This window comes from Diadema antillarum, unplaced genomic scaffold (genome assembly GCF_040938485.1).
Source record: "Diadema antillarum isolate AM-2024a unplaced genomic scaffold, OU_Dant_1.0 seq00001416_RagTag, whole genome shotgun sequence".
Classification (NCBI taxonomy): Eukaryota; Metazoa; Echinodermata; class Echinoidea; order Diadematoida; family Diadematidae; genus Diadema; species Diadema antillarum.
Genome location: NW_027272168.1, coordinates 542214 through 562500, shown reverse-complemented (window position 1 = coordinate 562500; position 20287 = coordinate 542214). Strand labels below are relative to the sequence as shown.

Here is a 20287-nt window from a genome sequence, read left to right as displayed (position 1 = left end):
ATGTGAGATAGAGAACAAAAAGCTGTCATGATATATTTTCATATTATCCAAATTTAAGATTTCATATACCACTCTCACAAAACCTATAGTAACACAGTATGCCGTTGAGAAGCAGGGTGCGCTTTGTAATCGGGCAATTATTGTTTCAGTTCAGCATGTTAAGTTATCATCACTGCCACGTATCAATGTGTAAAATATCATGATCTTCGAGGTGATTTTCAAAAGCAATTACAAGATTCCCGAGGTAAATAATATGTTATTATAGGAATGCATATCAGAACGTTACCCCCCTTCCCTTCCCCTTTTTGACACTGTATGCCAAGTTATCAGTTCTCTCAAGCATAAATATTTCCTTATGGTGACTAAATGAAAGAGACAGAACATTGAATTGCTCCGAACCAACCCTTGTGCATTATATTCATCCTAAGTAATGCCGGTCCCCGGGGCACGCACGCACGCTCGCGAGCAGACAGACCACTGTCCTTTCTTGTTTGATCTTATTTTATTTTTTGTCTGTTGACTCAGGGCTCGATCACGTTAAATGCACACGGTCCCTTGCCTAGCAAGTGTGCATAATATACCATACTGACTGGCAACGGCAGATAAGCCACGCATGGCTACTCCTTCTTCCCACTCATACTATTCCTTTCCTTGGTTCAAGAAGGCTATGACATCGGGATATTTTTATGAGATAATGAGAGCGCCGGAATGCTGGACGCCTACTGTTGCACGTTACAGGTCATTACCATCAGTGACAAGCTTAGCGTAATGCTAATGACATTGCCGCTTTGTTTCGCACTTACAGTGTTGGAGTCTCTTGATGACGACATTCCGACAACTTACCCGGGCAGCTTTCATGAACAAATCAAGCACAAGGAGCCACATGTTAATTCGTGAATGCAAGACTGCATAGCCTTACATACACACAGACATAAGTACATCAACGATAGTCAATGCTGTAATCAGGGGCGGATCCAGGAATTCTGTAAAAGGGGGGGGGGGGGGCGCAACTAATATTTCTGGTGCCACTTCCGGGTTTCATTTCATTTTTTTCTTTTTATTTCTATTGCTTTCAACGAAAAATAAAGGGGGGGGGGGGCGTGCGCCGGCTGCACCCCCCTCTGGATCCGCCACTCGTCTTGTAATGGTGTTCCGGCGTGCGCTATGACAATGGATTCTTGCATGATCGTAAAAAAGATATGAAATAGTACTACTATGTCACGCATTGTTTTACACTATTATGCACTCAAAATAATAAACATGCATACTGGCAATTGCGTTTTACTTTGGCCTTGAATAGGCCTCGTTAGAATAAAAGTACACCTGGCTGATTATAAATTTGTCGTGCCTAAAAACTATAGTGTAATATCATTCGCAATCGTGCACTATGCATTCACACGTATCAGCAATCAACCGGGGGCTATCAATCAATGTTGTTCGTATCACGACGTACTGAGCATATTTTCTCTTAGTTGTATTGCATAACCAAATATTCGGGATTTTCCCCCACGGTAACAACGTCTCGACTACAGTATAATATATCATCGTGCTTATCATAGGCTGAGTCGAGGTCTACACTAGTTGGACTTCGTCCGATGTTCTTCGACGCCGTACATCAGTCCAATCGAGGCAGACACACTGCAGCTATTCAATATTTACAGGTCATGGTCATGAAACATTGATGTCAACCCGTCCAAGCTTTGTCGCGGCTGTGAATTCCAATGAGCTGGCAAGGCGATGTATAACCGCTGCGTCGTCCTGTCCGATATGAAACGTATAATAGAAGATGGTCGTGATGATCTCGTAATGTGCGAGCACACGCAGGAGGTATCTTCGATTTAGATGCGTGCACAGCTGCTGAACTGAAGGGCGCTGTTTTTTCATTGGTCATTGCCGACCTTCGGGTGATGAAGCGCGTCGAAAAGGAAATTGAGTCGCACGTAAAAAGGGAAGGTGGAGTTGAGTATCATTCAAAATTCTTTAAGTGCAATTTTTTTTCATGTGTATTCTCTTTCTACCGAATTTAATAATAAAATGCAATATCAATTTAAGACGAAAGAGTAAGCATAACATTATATTCATCATTGAAGTGATTCTGAAATGTTGAATTATACATTGTTTGTTTTGAGTTCATACTTGTACACGTATCATAATGTATCCACTTTTTACGACTGTTGAAAGAACGTCAACTGTGATCTTGTAAACTGTAATCTTTCTTGTACCGATAGTGAGCTATTCATGTATATTAGCCTTGATTAAGTGTCACAATGTGGCGACTGTCTGAGAAACCATTGCCTTCCACAAGATTATGCGTTTGAAATGCTCGCTTCGTTCTCTATAGCCTATTGCTTGTTGATGGTTTAATGTCGTCAACAGTGCTTAGAGTACAGGCTACAATAAAAATTGTTAGTGCTTAATTACGCATTCACTGCTGGAGAAGAACTTATACAAAAGATAATGCCATGATATAGACGCTACCTTTAAGACTACTTAGGCTTTGGAATGATGACAGTCAAGATTAGCGCCACCTGTTTTAGTGGACCAGAACGGCGCTCAACCACGTCGGTTAGTGTACATCGAGATACTGACAGACGTTCGTAGGTCCTACATGCCTTTGCGTATGTATAGTCGATGCATAATAGTGCATCCACTTTCACTAACTGTGATACATGTATGAGTAGAGACCATAGCAAGGCAATGGTCACCCGATCTCTTTGCGTGAAGAGTTTGGTCGTTTTGACACGTTTTGTACAAGATTGTGCCCTCTTTGTACAAACTATTTGTCATATTGTTTGTATTCTTCTCACCGGGACGCAATAACCTGCCGTCGGCAAAATTGCATTTAGGACCTAGAGTGTAACGCCATTCCATGATTATGATTGCAGAGTTTTCTTAAAACAAGCAAAAGCTAACAAAGGAGTATTGTTATAAAGTTTCATCAAAATTGAACATGAAAAGTAGCAGGATTTTAAAGTATCACATATTTTCACCAATTAGCGATGTTGGTCCACATTATGCAAATTATAAGGGCGAGGATGTCATCACCTCACAACGTTCCCATATGAAATGATACCACTCTCTACAAAAACATTATTAAAACCATGTCTTCAGAAAGTTATTCTGGAATATACTGAAGCCAGTCACTGTTGCAAGACTATTGTAACAGTTCAATAATTTGATACGACAGATACAAATATTAGGCCTACTTTGTTTATATCATTCTTTCCCTGCACTCAAAGAAAAAGGAAATCCGGTGAAGGCTTTTGAGTAGGCTGGTGGGATACACTTGTGAGGTCATGACAGTATCAACTCATCTAAGTTGTATATGGGCAGGTGTTGGAAATGAACTACTCTTTCGTCAACATGTGATACTTTGTAAATCCGTTAGTCCCGGTTCTTCTGTCCGACTCTGCTCAATCTCCCCTATTCCATCCGCTTTCTTTGTCTGATTTTAAACTCCCATTCATTTGAATCAACTTGACTGTGGAAGTGCAATTGCGCTTTGATTTGAAAAAATGATTGTCCAAAGCCTTGGTATGATGTGAATCTGAGCGGCACCAACCTTTTCACGTGTGCTGTAGTTTTGCAGTTTGTGTCTTGTGTGTTTGTGTTTCAACAGCTTTGTATCAACGCTGCCATTCACCAAAGAAATCAGTCAAAATTTCATGCACTTAAAAAGGAGTTGCTTCCGTCTCGTATATGACGACACACTTTATAACTCTTTAAGGAACACACTTACCAAGATGACTGCTTTCTTAACTGAGTGAATAAAAATATCATTGCATCTCACGTTCACCTTTATCCTCACTCACGCCGCTTCTTTTCCTTGGAAGCTTTATTTGCCTTGCAGTCGAATGGAAAAGAAGAAGAAAGAACCAGCAACCAATAAAAGAGTGTAGATGCCAATGCACATTGATTGAATGTCCCAAACTGCTTTTAAATACTGTTCGATGTTTGGTTTGTTTGTCGTACCATGGCACCGCCATAATGCTTGGATGCAGAGGGAACAGTGGTTGTGCAACCTGTGTCAACGGCGCCGTTCGTTTATAACGCAATCGGGCATTTGGCGGCAGGCCCCGCTTATCACACGCCACTCGGCACGGAAACGAAGAAACAGCCTCGACGAAGCCGCATTCGTCATAAACGTCGTAAGTCCTGTTGCATTGAAATTTGAGAAAAGTTCGCGTCTTGCACTTGCGATGTATCGATGTGGCTGTTCAGTTTTTCTTTATTACATTTTCAGTTTTGTAACATGTTTCTGACTGGTCTTCAAAGCCGTGCTAAAATCGCTTGTCGCCTTGTTATATTTCGAGAAATCGGAACTAAAACGCTTTTTAAACTTCTGTCTCTATGCCTTCAGTTTCGTGTAGATGGGACGTAACCAGTCAGTCTTGCTTGCGGCCAAATTTAGTATGCTTTAAACATTACGCAGTCTGGTCTATTCTGCATGGTCCTTGAGCAAATTTAGCTGTTTCGCAGGTCTTTATATCGTATTTTTTCTGAAGTCTGCTTCCGCTGTCTTTTTTATTTTTAGATTTATTGTGAGCGATGTCCTTTTTTTTTGTAAATATTTGGTCAATGGTTCCCCTTATTTCAGTTCAATACAGCCATATCTAGAGCATGTTGCATGGATCTGACAATACGAACTTCTCAAATTCAATGCACAGCACTTACACCTTTCAATTTCAGACTAGGTCCTTTCTTTCACATTATTTACTCATAACCTCGCATTTACAAGCAATCACTCGATAAGTTGAAATAGTATAATATTTGGTAAAAATTCAGATCATCTTTGGTAAACTTATTTTGGATTGCGAGTACTCATATTATTTAAAAGAACAACGAACCAAACTACACTGTCCACTGTGGCACGTATGTCTCACTCTTTATGCACGACACTGCATGTCTTTTTTTTAATCATTATCAATTTATCATCATGAATATTTACCCGACGTCAAGACCGCACGGGGGGTTGGTTGTTGCAACTGCCCTGGTCCGAGAGACAGTCCGTGCCTCGAGAGTCGGTGTCACCGCAGTTGGGTGATAAGATGATTTCGAAGTTGGATTCGACGGGGCGTGGAGAGAGTGAATTCGATTAAAATGGTCGGCTCCCGTAGCGAGGACTTCACCGCAGATGGCCGTCTGCGAGCTATCAATAAAATGACGACGGCACAACGGAAAGTTGTTGCCACTGGAGTGGCCAAGGCATGGAGGAAATTATCTTACGAACAGGACTGAAGGTTTTTTTTTTTTCATTGTTACCTCTTGTTAAACAAATTTATTATTCCTTCACGCAGTATCTTACACTGTACCCTCTAGCATCAGAGTGGAAAGGTATATTATGTATCAGTGCATATAATTTTGGTCGGGGAGATGGTAGTATAGTCCTGGTTTCTTGTTTTATTTCTGTGGAATAATAACAAAAAAAAAAACGACAACATGAATAGATGAAGGATAGTTATCTTAGAAAAGTGAAATCACTGGACTACCGCTGGACGCAAACCTCCGCAATAGTTATGATGATATAGAGACTTGGAATTAAAGGATCACATTTTTGGTGAGACTTTTTGGTGACACTTTGAAAAAAAAAAGTAAACAAGATATTGCCTACGGGATCCTCGATAACAGATCCTATAAAATGTAATATGTGATGGGCATTTCAGAATCTACTTCGGTATTTTTCGAAATGCTTTCGCCTATAGGTTGAGACGTGGAAAGTTGCCTAAAGGTGTCTATTAATGTGTCTAATGCTCCGGTTATTTCGCTTTGTGTCTTGTATGCTCGTGCTCTGTGATGTATAGATAGTCACTTGGATGTAGATAGACTTGACGTAAATGGTATTGAAGATGTAGATTAGGATATTGTTTGATAGTGAGTAATCATGTTGTGTACATAAATACGCCACAATAATTAACAGGTCAGGAATTTACCATTGGGAAACACACTAGATACACCCCCCCCCCCGGAAAAAAAAAACCAAAAATCATTATGTGAACTTTCCATGCCATTAAGGAATCAGTCTTAAATATATAGAACGGATGATTTTAGACATAAATTCCTTTCATCTCAACTGTCTTCAAGCAAAACTGAACCCAGGGAGAGGCTGTGATCAAAGTAATGCTGTCAAGTGCATACATTCTACGCTCACTATTAACGGTGATATACCACTTGGAAAGTTTCTAAAACTTGTGTGTGTGAACAACGCAAACCATCCCCAAAAGAACAGAAGACTTTTTTTTTTCAAGTGACTTTGGTCTCAAAGAGACCATCCATCTTTTGTATTCGACAGGTACAAATTAACAGAAATGACCCATGGAAGAAAATATGAATATTTGGTTATCAATAATGTCATACCTGAAGGGATTTTGCAGTTCGTTCCTACCAGTTGCTCCTAATTCCTCTTCATGACAAGACGTTTTCTTTCAATCTATCACGCTTTCAAAACAATAATCGCAAACTGAAAGAAATGCACACAAAATGAACACAAGTTTTTCCATTTCACTTGGAGTTATTATCTTAAATTCGTATGTGGTAGTTTTAACGTGCATCGTTTATTGTATTACCATACAATGTATCGTTCAGTGTTCAGTTTTCTTTCATGCTTACAGTCTTTTTTTTTTTCATGCGAGGAGAGCAATGACATGTGTATTTGGATGTAGTGGAAGTATCATTATGTTTCCAGTAAATTTGCATAGACATCAACACATATCAATAATGCTCGAGTAGAGAACAACGCAGTTACCATGTCTGATCTAAGGCCTACGTTAACGTTTTTGATTCACTGCAAAGTTAGTAAGGATGTCATAATTTTGTACGGTACGGGTCAAATGCTTATACAGTATCTTGAGTTTTTGTTTTGTTTTCACAGCTGACTCTGCCATCATGCCAGCCTTTCATCATTGCCAGTTACCGACTATAAAAGTATATACACACGCGTAGGACAAAATCTAAGGAACATGGTATATGAAATATTGTGTCCATGGGTGTCCTGTTCACCAATGTTAACCACACCATCGATAGTTTTTTTCCCCCTCAAATTTATGGAGGGGCGCTTTCGCAAAGTGAAACACACGTTATTGTTCAAGATTTATTACGTGTAGAAAAGACGACAGGATTTGATTAGTTGCGAAGTGGATCGACAAAGAACAATATACGGCAAAGTTTTGCTTTCTCGTATTTAAAGGGTACTAGTACATAATGATTGTCAACGTTGACTTGCTAAAGTTTTAGCTTATATTCATTATCCGGCACGAAAAAAGAAGAAGAGAGATAATCATTTTCATTATTGGTGCGGTTCTTATAATGATGAAATAGGAGATGGAGTTTGACTAACCATACTGTAACCACCATTATGCTATTAGATAGTTACAATGGTACCATATGTCATTTTCGTTTAGCACGTGAAAAACACAATCTTGAGGAGGACTTGCTTGTAAGATGGCTGCTAAACGAATGCCAAAGCATGATCAAACGAGACTATGCACAGCGCCACCGGATTCCCATGCGCGCGTGCGGAGAGCGTTTTGGCGAGAGAGCATCAGAGGAATGCGTGCGTACGCGTGCGCACTGCGGAATGAGAGGACCAGTGGCAACGAACTCCGCGGCGTGCAAAGCTGCTGTGCAAAGTAAGTGGACTTACAAGCAGTCACGTGATTGGCACGCTTCGCTGGCCCAATGACGCCAATGCGATAACTCTCCACTTGACGCCCCATGTCTGGGAAAAGACATCGATCTGTCATTTTCTCGCTTTAAATTCACAGCAATTGATACGTTTATTTCTATTTCCGTACTCCCTTTTAGTCCCTCCAGAGTCTTCTTCGTCCCCTTTGTTCCCCCTTTTTAGAATGCGCTCATCTGTCGAATAGTGATATCTTACCCGATGCTCATTATAGGCGCATTGGGGATTCTTATTCACTACTGCGGCGCCGCGTTCACGCAGGTGGTCAGTTTGAAGTAAATGGCATAAAACATGTAGCATCGTGTTTGTGATCTCTTCATGTTCTTGACAAACTTCTGGGTAGTACGTATTGATCTGCTCGACATTGTTTTCAAAATGTTATTTTATTTTAGTAAGCTGCTGTGTCCTGCGTTTCTGTGTCTTGCTGGAGTTACCAAGTCCTCCCGACCCTAACCTTGGCAATGAGAACAAAACAACAATAATAAAAAACTGAAGAAAGAAGCAAAGAAGAACTCCCCAAAGAGCGGTGCTCCTATTAAAAGTGTCAAGTTTGTATTTAGTGAAGTTTAACAAAATTTAGTAAATTATAATGGGTTGTGATAGCTAAGGCACTGCAAAGCATGTCACATGAAAATGAAAGAAAGTAATATTTAATGCAGAGAAAATCAGAATGCGAACGTAAAAGTAGTCCAGATTTCACTAAATGAATATGTTCATCCTCTGCATATGCAACTGGTCACCAAAAAATCAGGGTTTTATAGGGCCTGTTTCCTGATCGCAAATCTACAACATCTGTTTGGTCTAGAGAAACAGGAAATAGAAGCTGGTCTTTTTAAATATCATATTTCTAAATTACGAGATAATAATTCATAGTTGTATATTTACGATGACCTTACGCAGACGCACCGCGCGAGAAATGCAAACTACCACCACCGGTGGGGTATAATTTATTGGCGGCATAACCAAGCGCCGCGAAGGGGGTAATTACGGAGTGATTTCTTTCCCCTCGCTGATTATTGGATATGACATTGCTGGTGGCATATCTGCACCGAGCCGATGCGAGGGGTATGTCAGTGAAAGATTAGTGAGGGAATATGGCTTCGTGTTTGCCGCGGTGATCTTGAGAGACGTACAATATGTTGTAGATGGTTATCAAATTTCTGGTATTATTTTGATGTTTCTTTAGTTGACAAAATATGGAATAAATGAAATGAAATGATTATTAGCCTGTAAACAATTCGACGAAAAGAATTGCGGTAGTAATAGTGATGATAACTATAGTATAATAAGGATAACAATAGCAATTATCATAGTACGTGTAATAATGATGATAATGACGATAATAATAATAATAATAGTAATAATGATAATAATATGAAGAAGAGCAATAAGAAGAAAAAGAAAAAGAAGAATGGTGATGATCGCAACACAGTGATAACCATAATGATGAAGAAGGTAGTTATGATGATCGCAATCATCAGCATCATCAGAATCATCAAAGTCACCATTTTGATGACCATCAAAATGTTGATACCATTGTGAGCTAAACATGCAATTCGTTACAAGAATTACGGATATAGTTATCAAGTAAGATAATAGTGTTACTTGTTATTACGATAAGTCAATTAATAGACATTCACCCATGCTAGTAAATCGGTCTGTACCATATCATTATTACACTCTGACGTGATCGTTATAAATTCAATGAATATTCATTAGACATTCTATCTCGACTCTACCTCTCCTCAGTGGTATAGACTATGTCAAAGAAATCAAGTGTTTTGATAAACAATGAGGTAATAATCAACGTTCCCCTTCAGTCCCCTTCAATCCAAGAAATGTGTCTCGGCTGGTCCGTCATGATGAGACGCGCAGATGAACACAACTTCGCTCGATCGGGCGTTCTTCCGCGCTCCCAGCGGACCATCTGGCCTGAGTCTTCCGTTGCTTCCACCCTAATTTGGGGGAATATGCAAGAATAAAGCAGATTCATACATGCGGCGACTGAGCACTTGCTAAAGCTATGATACACAATTGAGTCATGGTATTTTTACGAGTTACTTGAAGTTTTCCCAAACGTGACAAAGGACGGATTTTAGTACGTGCGTCGTAGAGGTTGTAGAGGTATTTCAGCAAATAGTAGTTTCTTCTCGGCAGAGTGAAGTGGCAATAATGCTGTCGGTAAAAATAAAATGAGTAATAAAACAGCAACACTTGATAGTGACTGGAGCACGTCAGCCTCTCGGGTAATAAATGAAGTATAAAGGTTAAGCCTTCGACTCTGCTATATGGTAATTCACGGATAGCTTTCTAACAAAGCTCACGGGGTATAACCGTACTCAGTGGGTTAGCGGGATGAATAGCTGTTTTTTTATGTAATGTGAAATATTTTCCACTGATCACAAATCTTTCTGAGTGCCTTGTATCGTTTTAAGTATGTATGTATAATAACATTATGTTAGTATTTCCGCAAATCGGTATACGAAGTAAGATGTAGACTGCCCACAGCCCACTGCGTATACTAAAACATTGTTTGAAACATGACACAAACAACTTCACAAAAAAAAACTCATATCTCAAACTTTCAAACATTTTTTTTTAAAGTAAAGCAACAGAAAACAACAGAATCTATTAACATTCGTCACACAAGTATACCGTCGTCATTGTTATGAAAAGACATGCCTTGTATGACGCATTTATTTTTGACTTGCTATTTCACAGGGTTTTTTTTTGGGGGGGGGGGTGGGTTCGAAAAAGAAATTATAAATACTAAAAAAAATGTGCACAGTTCACATGACGCGGGTTTCATGTCGTATAGGTTGTATGGTGTTTTCAAACACCAAAACTAATCAATACGTATTGGGGATGGTGCTAACGATCAGTGCTCACGCCTTGTGACATAGTACACACTTTTGAAATAAAGGGAGATGAGACGTTTCTCGAGACAGAAATGGTATACCACCATGTGGGGGAAAAAACCCCATATTGATGCATCATTATACAAGCGATTGGCTCACTTACAACATTATTATTATGTGGCGGGGGCATATTGCTCGCTTCTTCCTTGGGTTTTGTAACGATCGTTTACCTAGAAAATAGGCATCTCTAGAGGGAAGGATAATGTATGATTCTATTATGATCTCCATATACGGTCGACATTTTGGGCGAGATGAAATATAGAGGGGGTTAAAAATCACATTTATATACTGTCTGTCGCATTGACGCCACGCTGGCGCCTCAGTAGCCGTCAATTCATTCACGATGGAGAATGAGTTTCCTTGCAGAAGTCTAGTGGAAGTCACAGCTCTCGCTTTGCATGGGGGGCCTGTTTTGTGGGGTATGATAATTGAGAGATGAAAATACATGTAAGAGATAAAAGCGAGGTAGGTTTATGAATTCACAGAGAGCAAAAGAGAGGGAGGGAGTGGGATGGGGGTGGGAGATGCACATAATAATCTGGAGTACGATTGATATATATACCGTACATGGATGGGTAAAGACAGATATGATTATGAATAAAGAGATGTTACGAGATAAACCAAAAGGTCGATCTATCGCTTAAAAAGATATGCACAAATGCGTAGCAGACTGAAATGGAGTGAAAAATTGCATGTGAATATTCTCATTTTTATCTATCGATTGATTTAAGGCCCATAGAGATGATAGGTCTACATAAGTATAACCATGGGGGAATAAGAGATGGAAAGAGGTAAAAGTCGCTCTGTTTGAAGATGATGAAATGCTGAAACCATGGCATCAGTCCTCGGCGATTATCACGTAAAAACGACAGTGTAATCCTCCCGTACTTGCCATCTATAGTCCATCATAACAGTTCACTGGAAAGGGGTTTGTGGTATTAAGGATCAGAGCTGTGGATCAAATTTTATCTCCACTACATCCGGGTTGGTAATTTTTGTTGTTGTTAAAAACTTCTGTGTTTTCTAGTTTCCATGCGATACATGAAATTGGTAAACAACAGCAACAACGTGACCATGATTTTCCTAGCTGTAATACAACTATTTCATAAGTCGTCATTACGTAACTTGAAGACTTGCCCAGCTTGGAGTCACTTCAGAGATGTGTACAACCGATACCTGTTTATTTTAAGCCCAGAATGAATAGACCTACATCACTTTAACACCAATCTGGTATTCTCGTCACTTTAAGATAGAAAACTTATATCCGCATCCCGTAAAAGCTGCCTTTTGCTCACCCCCCCCCCCCAAAAAAAAGTATACTGATTACACATGGACTTTCTCCGCATATTTCCCATCTTTTTTCAACGGTGTTGTTGATACCGTTTGTTGCCGTTTTAGATGTTCAACATAATATATGCCCACGTTTAATTCTGTATACCTTCCAAAAATTATGGTAAGAGCCTTCAAACAGCATTTACAGCTCTTGAGAGTCGAGTCATTGCACTTTTTGCTATATCGTGTCTTCAATACATAAATTTTTTTCTGTGAATATACACAGACAGCGCAGAATAAGAAACGCCACTCTGTAAGATAAGCACATTCTTCATGGTGATTATATTGAATTATGTCATGAAATTACTCCATAAGTCAAGATAAGATGATGATCGAAATCGACTGCTAAAAACAAGTGGATGAATAATAATGCACCCTATTTGAGATGTATTGACGTACAAACATATTCAAAGAGACGATGTTTATAACAGCGATGCGGTAGCTTACGGTACACTTTTGAATATCCATGCCTATTAAAGTGAATAGTGTCTTTATCATTTGATCATCAGTAATTACAATTGTGTAGATCATATCACCTGCATCTCTATGCTTTTCAAACGATAAGGAAAGCACAGGGAGAGATCTGATTTGTTCAGTCCAGTTCTCTTTTATTTATGCATTCTCGTTTTAATACGGAAAAGCAAAATCTAACAAAGTGTTGGCGTAATTATATGAATTATGCGTCGACAAACATTAGATGTAAATTGAATTGAGAACACTACCAGCTTTCTTGATCGATTTAGTTTTCAGATATTATTCAAGTCTATCCAATAAATCCACTTTCCAGATATTGCTTCATAGTTCTGCACAATTACATTATGTGCATCTTGAAACGAACGTGACCCATATACGCAAATGTACGATTAATCTTTAGCGAAATCAAAATGAAATCTGGGGGCAGGTCTACGATTTCTATAGTATCAGAGAATGTTCATGCATCATTGTTTTTTTAATGCCTCCGCCACGAAGTGTCGCTGGAGGCATTATGTTTTGGAGTTGTCCGTCCGTCCGTCTGTCTTTCCGTCTATCCGTCTGTACTTCCGTCCGTAATCAATTTTGTGGACAGCGTAACTAAAAAAACCGTTTGAGGTATCCTAATGAAACTTGGCATGTATGAGTGGGCTAAGTTGTGCCTATCAACTTTTGGGTGCACATGCTCAAGGTCAAAGGCCAAAGGTCAACGTCAACTCATCAAAATGTCACGATTTTCCCCATGTACATGCAATGCTTGAAAGTATTTTCTTGAAACTTAGCGTATACCTATACTACCCAATAAAGATTTTCTAGAGAGAATTTTGGGCAACGAGGTAAAAGGTCAAAGGTCAAGTGAAAATGCTAAATTCCACTTTAAGTTCCTTTATATCTTGGAAGTGGCTCATGGTATTCAGCATAAAGCTTATTACATAATCAGCATGTTCTGCTTGACAGTGATTCTCTTGGGAATTAGGGTCAGAGGTCAAGGGTCAAAGGCCAGGTTTAAATGCTGAAATTTTACTATTTAATACTGAAATTACACTTTTCTCCATACCTTGGAAATTGCTCACTGCATAAACTTACAAAGGGGTCAAAAGTCCAGTAAAAATCCTCAAATCCCCAAGCAAATACCTGCTCTCTTCGACAGTATAACCATTCATCCAATGAAACCTAGTTCAAAGAGAGTTACCACTCAACATATTTTTGCCAAACCTGTCATTTTGATATTTTGCCAATTATGTGAAACTGTCATCACACAGCGTCAAGACATTGTACTATAGACCTAATAGGAGAACCATGCATTATGGTGGAGACATACCAGTCGCCACAGCGACATTTCGAGTTTTCATCTAAATTGACTACCCCGAACCTATTGCTTACAACCCACTTTTCCTTTCATACGCTTATAAAAATGACTGTTGATATAGGATGTTATCTTTCATAATCCATCATGCAATAACATAAACTTTGTGTCTATTTATATGCAATTATTATTTTCATGAGAAAGTGTAAATGGGACTGATGAGAAGTATATCGAGTAATGCAATAACAACAATTATGAATTACAAACTGAAATGAATACTCCGTCTAACAATACATGATCATAATTTTTTTTTTTTTTATATGGCCTCACTTATTCCTTTCATGACGATTGGAAATAACGTTTGATTTTCGTTCCTACACTTTAAAAGCTCACCAGAACCTGAGACGCTGTTTTCACAAATTACGTTCGTTCCTATATTTGGAGCGTATTACTCTATCCCAGTCCAATCAACATGCATCCGGCTTTGGCCGACTTGACCAGATCGCGGTGATATTCGATACGGCGAGGCCGATGCACCACGTGATACTAAAATGGCTTCCGAAGTACGGATCGGCAGTCTCCTGTCTCTCTCTTTCCGTCATCTTGAATTCGTCGTCTTCTTCTTCCCCTTCTCTGATACTCTAGAAATTTAAAGATTTCCTTGAACATTCTTACGGAGAGAATTCTACCCCTTTCTTTCCTTGCCTGTATCTCCTTTCAACCCTCTCTGAACAATGTCACGCACTGGTGTCTTACCAAAAAAAAAAAAAATAAATAGATTAAAAGAAAATGTGTGGCTCGATAGTGCAATTCGCATCTCTTGGTATACAGAGACGGTGTTCAGTGTTGTATCATGATGAGAAAGATTATAGACCTCTGTTTTCTTACTCGATCTTTTCAGCATTCTGCAACTTTAATGCTGGGAGCGATAAAACTGTGACTACAGAAGGAATAAACACCAAATATTTAGCCAAATTGACTGCATCCTCTTTTCGAGTGCGGAGCAGTGCACGCCATTTTCTGGTATATTGTCACCGTTCGTGCTTCGTAAACATCCAAAATTATAATTATCGTCATGAGACTTGTGCTCCTTCTCGTGAATTTTTCTAGGAATTATTTCCAGGCTTTGCTTTCAATACTCTTTCAACTCTCCAGATTGCATATTCCTCATTTATTTCGCTGCTCCCTGTCCATGATATTCTATCATTTGTTATGTTTTATACTTGCAAAAAAGAATGCTTCAGACTACAATGAGCGCGCGAAAACTTGTGATCGCATATAAGATTACCCGTTATTTCTGTATTTCCCCTGTGTCATCCCATTCCCAGTATAAACTAGAATATAATATTCAAGGATTGATGACACATCGTTAAAAATCCTGATGCGGGTTTCTTTGTAAGTCTGGTACCCCTTAATAGAAGGGGTAGTTTCACCTTTTGGTTGTAGCATAATTATACTGGTGGATATGAATTAAGTTCATCACCGATGTAAAGTTGAAATAAGCAGCATTTCGAAAGATATGTCAGTGCTTATCTACCTGCTGAGATTTACGAACTTATCATTTCTATACATAGTAGATCTGCTTCTCCTCTGGCTTATGACATCGGGGGTCGTTATCATGATGGAAACGGTCGTATATGAGATCATCTGCTGGGTATCCCAACGGACCTAATGCGGGTACATTTGCATGCTAATAAGGTGCAGGGTCATTTGGTATCATTCGTCTAATCAGTTACTGTTGGGTCTACATTGCCTTTTTATGTATACCGCCCTCCTTCATCTCCCCCTTCTCTCTCTCTCTTCCTCTCTTCCCCCTCTCTTCCCCCCTTCTCTCATCCCTAAATGCCTTTCTCTTTTCATTCTCATTCGCGATCTCTCATAATGATGAGGTTCATGTCCATGAACAAATACAATTTGAAGTTCGTGTGTCCCGTTTGTGACCCTGAAAATTCGATTCCTTTAATTAAGCTGGTATATTGTGGAGGTGTATAATTCAGGCTTTCCCTCAGAATGATAGAACTGGAAACTTTTGTGTAACAGAGGGGAAAACAATACTGTTGATTTCTAGTCAATGTATTCGGACTCCGAGGAAATCCCAATCATTTTTGTTTGTTTCTGGTAGGAAAATGTTACCACCCTTATTCTAAAATGGCATGACGGGCATAGGTATAGAAGGGTCATACAGATTTCACATATAACTTGGACGGATTTTTAAAGATTCTTTTTCTTTCATTCTCAAAAACTAACATTTACACCTGCGCAACCACAATTATCAATGTGCTTTCTGTGTAAAATGGAGAAAAATGTTAATGATATAGCATTGTGTTGTAGCTCTATAGAGGCGAAACTGCATGTAACAGTCGGTGATTCATTGTCGGTAATGCCCTTGTTTTGATAAAATACGTACTTTCCTCGTTAACACCAGATGACTGCTCGTATCTCATAGCTGTGAAAATGATAATGCCAATAATAAACGTCCCTCCCCCTCCTCCTCCCCCCCCCCCCCCTCCTCCAGCTCTACATGATGAGGGCATTGCTCCCTCTTCACAGGCATTAGCTATCAGTATCCATCATTCGATGCGAAGGCAGACGTGGGCCGGTCAACTGTATCCGTAGGGGTGTTTGATTTCCAGTCGTGATGGCAAAACCCAGCGCGAATCAATTAATCTCCGCCGGTGTCAAGAGGCATCTGACACGATTTTCGGCTCATACCGAGCACACTGTCGTCTTGCTCAATGTGGCACATGTATACTTTAATGACTGAAGGAGAGCATGCTCGGAAGACATTTAAAAAGCGGACTTTGTCAAAGAGTTAATCTTTGACAGAATTGATAATGTATATAAGTATTATGGTATAGCCTGAGATTGTTTAAATGGACAGCAGACTCTTGGTGCTCCATCCCTCCCCCGCCGTTTTGATAATTGCCGATCACATTACACGAGGACCGTTACTAACCGATCTACTGTCTCCAATCAACATTATACCTTGTATTATGCTATCAAAAGAGAAAACGAGATAATATCCTTTGTATTGTTATTACAGTCATTGTAGTCAGAATGAGCATTGTTTGTGCTCATTGCGACGAGAATTTGAACATAGCAACAACAACTTAAATTTTGAAGTTACAATATTTTGTGCCCATAATAAACATACACACACACACACACACACACACACACACACACACACACACACACACACATAACACGCACATACATGATAAGTATAAACAGAGATCGACATTTTTTTTCTTTAAATTTGAAATGTTGGTTACACAAAAAGGATTGTATTGACCTGAAATATAAGGATATATGACAATTTATTTTTAAGGATACGAGGCTTGAAGATGTTTAAAAACCTAAATTGGTTTTGAGTATGCATTTCAGAGACACAATGTGAACTGTATTACATAATCATGCTTATACAGTTTACTCAGTTTGAAACAATTTCCTCGTATTTTACATAGCGCCCTATCAGATTTCAAAGTTTCTGAATTTATACTAAGATTTTGTGCAGAGATCGTCACTTACTTCATGTTGGATATGATGATAATCATGTAACGGCATTTGCAATGATGATTATAAAGCAAATAACTTAATTGTTATAATCAATTTTTCGGCGTGGTTTTGCACACCTTATATTGCAATTTTGATCCTATTGGACACGTTTAATAATCATTGTTGAACATCGCAGCATTATAATAAAGCAAGAACTCTACATGGTCCATAGTCAATTCCCTTGACTCCACCATTTTATTTTGTGAAACTGGGCGTCAGTCTGAGTAAATTTTATTCTAGCCCTTTGACAGAGGAAAAGTTGGAACCTTTGTTTCTATTAATATAAACTCATGCATGTATTTATGTTTATTGGTGTGTTTCTGCATAGAATAGAATTCTTTGTGCGCTATACCAGGCTCTGCTTCTGAATCAAAGTAATTATAGGATATACACAGCTATAAAGGGCAGCTGCTAGTGAGTTATCATATAAAACTGTGACATCTCGATGTGTGGACATGATTTCCAAAGTTGCTTTATTAGTCAGTCCGTTCAAGGTCGCCTGTGGACTTTGCCCCTTCTTTCCGTAAACCAGCTGAACATGACCAGTGGTGTGCTATACATGAATCCGACTTCAGAGCACTGTTATGGTGGCCATAACTGGTGGTGGTGGTGGGGGTGGGGGGGGGGGGAGGGGGGGGGGGGGCTTCCAAAGAAGAACAAAAGCACTTTCAATGAGTTATACAATGAGACCGGCGTTGCCATGTCAGTGTATGAATTATCTTTTGTTAGGCAAACTTAAAGCCCCCAGTTAGAAATTACCATAAAAAACAGTACCCAAACCGAATTACACTGGCACCATAAATCTGTTTTTAAGCGAGATTTTCTCCTGAATTAATTCAATGTGCAGAGTGCCTTTAACATTCATAACATAAGTTCTCCTTCAACATGTGTTCACTGTCACCAAGCGCAAGTGATAGTTAAGAAGGTAATGTCTGAGCTACATGGATTACTGAACCAATGGCTCCACTTTCGTGTCCTTTTCTTCTTCTTTTTTTTTGCCAAATTTCTTATTTTACAATTTGTTTTATCTCGTATTTTGCCTGCAACATCTTCTTTGGATCCCTATATACTGCGCCAAGTGCCAAGGTAGTAAAAATGCACCCCAAGTTGTACTTGTACCATATTAGATGTGCGTAGGCCGCAACCTTGCACGAGTCAATTTATCCATGCGGAACACGCTTTGCTCCCTAAAGAGCACCCGTCTCCATTGATATCCAGCAAATTAGCGTGGCCGATTGACATTTTCCAGTGAACTTTCCATTGATTCAAAACCCTCGCCATACGCCTTATAAAGCACAGCATATACATGATACGGTTGGCATGATAGATGCAGAAAGGCGAAACGAAAACTTCTTGTCTGTGCTATTATACGATACATGCAGAAGCCTTTAATAGCGGTTTGCATATCTTTTATAATAGTCGTCCGACATGATCTATCAAGAACGAAAATTCGATTGACACAATAGTAAGGTTTACAGGTACAACCGACAATGCGCTGGTAGATATTTCTACCTAAAATAGAACTTTCTAGTCCCTTCTCTTTGGGTTTTTTAAATTTTGTTTTTCTTTTATCTCTGCAAGTGTTTTTGTTTCAAATCAAGCAATGAAATTTCTATTACGAATCAACGGCAAAAAAAAAAATGAAACAAGATAGAAGTTACAAAGTGGACAAACTTAAAATCAACTCTTGGTTGATCCCGGTACATTGTAATACTTTCCTTTAAACTATACTCATGGTTAAGTTTCAAACGTGTATTATGCTTTGTTCCACACTTTGATTATTCTGTAGCTTTATATTAACGTCTACGACATACCGGGATGGCTATTTGACATTCAACAAACTCGATGAATTCCGTCGTCGCTTCATTCCGATGGGATTCATTGTATTTATTGTATTTCTTTACATCCATCTCATTCCACAGACAGTGCTTGGGGTGGCAATGTGACAAACACGGCGTGATATGAATGCCCACCAGTATCATTTTTCTTGTTATTAGTATTCATGAAATAGCTGCGTCCAGCTGTCATGATGTGCGGATGAAATATGACTAGATTGTGTCTGGTAAAAAACAAGGATCATTAATCTTTAAATCATCTCTCCTTCCTCCGTTTCTGTTTCCGGAGCATTTTCCTTTTTGGATTAGAGACACGTAATTCTATATCTTCCATTAGAGTATACTAGCTGACAAATTGCAGGTTGGTGGTTTGTTTATCCCTGTCCTCCATCCGAGAGGTAGTTATTGTGACGTGTTGTGTAACCTCGGCTGTCCTTTAAAGTACAGCATCCATCAGCCTTTCGATTCGTTTCTGATGTGATCTACCCTTTTAGTGGTCGTTGTCGACGTGGTAGTATACCCCTGTGTTTTCCAGCACTCGAACGCGGTCCTGCCGTTTGTCACTTTTAACAGCCAGAGCAATCCGTTACTCGCCGCCCTTCTAGCAATGACGCCACGATCCAATTACTCCAGTTTAAAGCGGTCGTGGCGCAACGTAAATGCTACAACAACACCGCAAGATAATGATCAATCTTAGCTGATGATCGTCTGTATGTCTCCTGTGTGTGAGTGTGTGTGTACTCAATCGAAGATACAGTCAATTTCATTTCTCTTTTCCCTTTACTGTGATTTGTATAAAAAAGGGAAAGGGCCCAAATGGTGGACCGCCTTCTAAATAAACGGCGTGTTGATAGCGCCTTTGTTTTTTCATCTGCCATTTGTGGCTCCCACGCACAATACACGTGGTGAATATGGAAATGATGACGGTCTCTCCGCGAATTAGCCTTCCACCGAAAAGAGATGTACGTACCCACATCCTCAAGCATGTACAGACATACTCAAGTAGACACACAAACACTAACACACGCGCACTCACACAATGTAGGTCTATTTTAAGCATTGACCACACAAATTTTGCTTCGAGTCTGTACGTTCTGAACTGTCAATCGCTCGTAAACGTATGACTGTACATCCATATAAAGACCAGCAATCTGAACTGGTTTGTAGCTACATCGAGCACACTGCTAAA

The 20287-nt window shown here is 39.4% G+C and overlaps 1 protein-coding gene across 1 annotated transcript in view; it reads left to right on the top strand.

Annotated features, from left to right (window-relative positions):
* Positions 1-20287, top strand: part of LOC139709230 (uncharacterized) — an 86467-nt gene that overhangs the window by 58805 nt on the left and 7375 nt on the right. The window lies entirely within an intron of this gene.